At 43.1% G+C, this 4,995-nt stretch overlaps 1 long non-coding RNA gene across 2 annotated transcripts in view; it reads left to right on the top strand.

Annotated features, from left to right (window-relative positions):
- The window catches only part of LOC109376467 (uncharacterized), a 372,029-nt gene extending 367,049 nt beyond the window's left edge, over positions 1–4,980 (top strand). For both annotated transcript variants that reach the window (XR_002122738.1, XR_002122737.1), the window contains one exon: positions 2,008–4,980. This is a non-coding gene — a long non-coding RNA (uncharacterized LOC109376467). The remainder of the gene's footprint in view (positions 1–2,007) is intronic.
- The last annotated feature ends 15 nt before the right edge of the window (positions 4,981–4,995 follow it).

Below are 4,995 nucleotides of genomic sequence, written 5' to 3'. Positions count from 1 at the left end.
TGCACGTCAGTTGCTTCTTAGTTTACTGTTCTTGTGGGAGGCAGTGTATGCATTGGTCAAGGAAAGAGAGCCTGGAGACAAACACCTTGGATTCACATCCCAACTCTGCCATTTGCCAGCTATGTGAGTATGAGACAATTAACTCGTCTTCACAAGCCTCTGGTTTCTAAACTATACATGTGGATGATAACAGTATCTTCCTGTTGGGGTGTTGTGTGGATTGTGTTATATGTGGAAGGTAATTAACACAGTGCCTCGTGCAAACTAAGAACTCAGTAAGTGAGAGCTAAGGTAGGATTTGTAGCAGCAGGTCTGGATTGAACATCTTTGGAATGAGTCCTTGCTCCTGTCATTCCAACTCTGTGACATGTTAGATAGGGCTATCATAGAATCCCAGTATCATAAGACTGTACTGTTATCAAGCCCCCTCCCTATCACTTGCTGGTGGAAGGTTGGTAGGTAAACAACATTCCTCAGAATTATTCATCACATTTCTTCTCGACATTTCCAAGTAGACTTGTGCAGCAAGGCAAACTGTGTGTTGTGGGCTTAAGAGAACAGATGGTGTGGGAAGAATCTAGCATGTGCTGGGAAAACATGGTACGTTCCCATCCAGCATAGGGAGGAGCATGAACAGTACATACTGAATAATTCCTCCTCCCGGGTGGTGGGGGTGGAAAGAGGAGAGGGATAGTGGGGTACCGACAGCAAACTCCATGGAAAAGGTCCGGACTGCTACCTCTCTAGAATTTCTTCCCTGGACCTAGTGAGGCGCTAAATTTTGTTAAATGCTGTTTGAACATGTTTCTTACAAATGTACTAGGGACTCTTTCCATGAATTGATTGAAAAGTTTGGGACGTCTTAGGACTTTGGCCAAAGGACATGGGCCCCTCAAAAAAAACAAATAACCAGACATAAATAGGTACTTATTTAAATTACTATTATTATTTAAATGAATGCCTAGCATTTATTGAGCCCTATATGCCAGATCTGAGCTAAAACCTTTATAAGAATTATCTCATGAAATGTTTACAACCACACTCTGACACAGGTGCTGTAAGAAAACCAGCTTGCTTATAAGGAAACCGGTTTGAAGAGGCCTAAGGGTCACACATTTACCTAGGTCAATCTGACTGAATTTTAGGCTTTGACTATTATAGGTGCTATGAACTATCCCTAATAATAATAGGTTATGAACTAGGTAATTTCTTTGATGATCATTGTGTTCTAGGATGGAATAATATTGAATAGAAGAAAAGGAATTCAAATACTGAGGTCTAGAAGGGCATTTCTGGTTGGTTTGATTCTTCCTCTTGTTCCCAGTCTGAATTCTACAAGCTGTGGCCTTAGAGTTGGGCAGCCAGTCTTGTTTCACAGGGAAGGTCTTTTCATTTTCCTCTGGAAAACACTCCAAGATTTTAGCAATATTAAAATGCCGGGGAAGTCTTCCTGATTTTGAACCTAAGGTGGTGGTATTTCGCCTAACTGGATGGTATGAGGTAGGAACTGGAACACAAGCCCTTTTGACTATATTGGGTAACACACTGGTTCCTTCTTTTTTCCCTTTATTTTTGTTCTTTAGTTCTATAAATATTGATGGTATGGCTTCTCTAGGCCAGGCTTTGTGGAGGCATATCGAAGACACAAAGTCAAAGAAAAAGGCAAGGAAAATGCCTATCCTCATTACGTTTATTATCTTGCTTTTTCTTAGGCAAACAAAAAACATGATGAAACCCTGCTGTATTCAATAGTGGGTGTGTTAACTGCATTTTGCCCATCATCTGTATTTAAAATTACTTGCTTGCCTATTGTTCTAAATGCATCCACATGCTGTCTCATAACAAAACCACAGAGACATCCGTCATATAGTGTTTAATGGCTGATTGCCTTGATTCAGGAAGGTAAGAGGGTGACAACTTTGCTGAGTAACCCAGAATAAGTTGTTATATTTCTCCAGGCTTATTTTCTAGTTTAGAGACTGACTCTCTACCCTCCTTTCTGTGCAGGCAAGCCACCAATGTCCAATCGGTTTTCACATGAAGGTACATCTGTCCCGGAGTTGAACAAGCACCTGGAGCCAGAGAACCCTGAAGGGCTGGTCTAAAAGGATGAGCTCTGTCTCCTTTTCCCTGTCTACCATTGGATGAGTCACATTATCTTCTGTTAAGTGGGGATGCCGTTCCACGCCCTGCCGACCCGGATGATGGCACGATGTTAGGATCCGGGGAGACGGATCTGAAAGTGCTCTATGGGTTCAAGGGTTTTTAGTTAAATGGAGCTTAAATCTGAGCCACTTCACTGATAGGTGTGAAATAATCTCAAACTATGTGCTTGAATAGCTTGCAATATTAGATGATTTCTAATCATCTAATGGGTGGTATGGAACAAGTCGATGGCAATGTGAATTATTCTTTGAATTCAGATTCCACTGTGACAGAACATCTCCTGTAATTTCTGGGGAGTGACCCAGCAGAAATGCATACACATATTTATGAATACAGACAATAGTCCAAAGCCCTACAGTGAGTTGGGCCTCAAACTTCTATTCCTTCTCCCTGTTTAGGAAAGCTGTCCCTAGCTCCTGGCACCAAGTTCCCAAACCTGCCTCCAGATTACAGAGTATGCTCAGCAAAGAGTTGTTGCCTCGTCAACAATGAGCATTAGCACAGCAGTTGGACTGGAAGGAAAAGCCTTTGTCTATTAGGAAGCCTGCAGAGCTTGGTTGCTAGGCAACCAAGTCTGGAGGCAGCAACCAGTGTGCACCACATGGGAATCCAGGAAGGTGGGCCTGGAAAATAGGGAGAGGCAATTCTTAGAGTCAGCTGAGGCAGAAGAAGAAGAAGAAACAAAACACTGTCCTACTACCCAGGTAAAGAAGGGGTGCCTGCATGGAATTAAGGTGTGCATTTCAGCGTGAAAATGCTAAGTGCCAGCACTCACAGGTGACTAACTATACTGTCATCTGGAAACCTGTGTGACCTTGAGTAGGTGGCTTTTTCCAGCCTCAGGTTGCCTGGCAAAAGCAGAGAGCGAAGGAGCCAGGTATCACTGACTTGCCCCATCCCTGCCACTGCAGGCACCACACACGCATACCTTCTGAAAACAGAGAAACATGGGCTTTTGCATACTGTATTTGCATGAAAGGATTGAAAGAAGAGGATATATCACTAAAAACTTGGGAATAAATGGTCTTTGGGATTCCTTAAGCTTCAGGTTACAAACAAAATGACTATTTCTTCTTCATAAACATAACTAAATATTTACACAGGACAGAATACGCCAAACTCCAGATATGGGGGAAGTTCTCTTTCATATAGCCAAACTCTTAGAGTGCCTCTGTCTTAAAAAGCATTCCTCAGCAGTCTGCCAGCATATTTAAAAAATGCAAAATTAGATACTTTTGGGGGAATTAAGTCATGAACTACTCCTGAGCCACACGGAGGTCTGGCACATCAAGTAAATATTCAGTTTAAGGTTGACAGTGAATTTAAACTCAAAGGAATGAGGCACCTCCCAGTGAAATTTGCTATGAAGGGGTATCCAGGGTGGAGAATCAAGCAGAGGTTGGCACATGCAGGCCCATGAGGGCTGGGGCATCACAGAGAGAAGGCACTAGATCATAAGATTTGCAGGTAGGAAGAGAGAGATGTGAAGCAGGACTTCACTTATTTTAGCTGTTCACCTTGGATATGTTACCTAAATTCTCTGATGCTCAGTTTACTCACCAGTACAATGGGAACAAGAATAGTATGTACCCCTAAGAGATGCTATGAACTTTAAACAAAATAATGCATGGTAACCACTTAGCAGAGGGCCTGGCATATTGTAAACGAAGAATAGAGGCTAGTGAATGTGTCCATGTAGACTCTTGGATCGGTGTCACAGAGTAAACCTGGCTGAGATTATGGTTTGTTTTTTTTAAAAAAGGAAATGCACGTACAGCTCAGGGGCAAGACGTTGTCACAGAAAAGTACTATAGTAGGAGTTGGGAGATCAGGCCTCTGTGAAGGTCTAGGTCACTGTCAAGCAGTTAGAGTCCCGATGTGCAATTGTGACAGCTCAGAGGTTGCACAAAAAAAGCAGGCTTATGCCCAAGACCACCTTCCCCAGCACCATGGAGACCTACTCCAGACAGAGTTCAGCTCCAAGTGCAGATGCTTCCAGTCTGAAATCTTATTTGTGGATATCACTTATCTTTGAGTACTTTCGGAGCCTTCCATATCCTGGAATCTGGGACCTGTGCTCTGAGTGGCCGGCTTTCCAGAAGACCACATTTGCGGATTCTTATCTTTTGTGCAGGCCTTGCTCTGCACCATGTGTGTCCTCTTCCTCTCTGGGTTAATGTTTTCTCCCCAATACAAAGAAAGATTGGCCTATTTGATCTTTGATTCTGCTCCAGCTTGTCTTTTATACATTTTCCCTAAACTTTTCTTCAGAGTCTTGGAGATTTTTATTCATTCATTCATTAAACAGGTTCTCTTGCATGCCTAATCAGTGCCAGGCACTATCAGAGGCACTGAAGATACATGCATTGGTAACCACCTGGCAGAATCTCTGCTGTTATGCAGCTGACAATGGCAGGAGATGAACCGTGATCAGGTAGGCAGAAATGTCTGTTTATTTCTGATGGTGGTAAATGCGACCAAGTATATTAAAAGACAGGACTCTTTCAGTTATCTAGTACAGTGTAAAAACCCCACCCCAACTCATGTACTGCCTTAGAACAATTATTTATTAGTTCTCATGAATCTTGAATTGACTGGGTCAGCTGAGTGGTTCTCCTCCTCCACTTGCAATAGCCAAGTGATTCATGCAACTGCATTCAGTCGGGGGGTCGTTTGGGGCTGGAACATCCAAGAGGAGTTGTCATCCTCCAGGGTCTCCCCCGCTTGTCATCACCCCATATTCCTCCCCAAGCTTCTTTGTCGAATGGCAGCTGGACATTTAGCCCCAGTGCGCAAGTGCTCTCAAAGCTTATCTGGTTGTCATGGTTT

The sequence above is a fragment of the Hipposideros armiger genome, unplaced genomic scaffold, assembly GCF_001890085.2.
Source record: "Hipposideros armiger isolate ML-2016 unplaced genomic scaffold, ASM189008v1 scaffold_1135, whole genome shotgun sequence".
NCBI lineage: Eukaryota > Metazoa > Chordata > Mammalia > Chiroptera > Hipposideridae > Hipposideros > Hipposideros armiger.
Note: the sequence above shows the minus strand (reverse complement) of the source record. Positions and strands in the feature narration are given on the sequence as shown.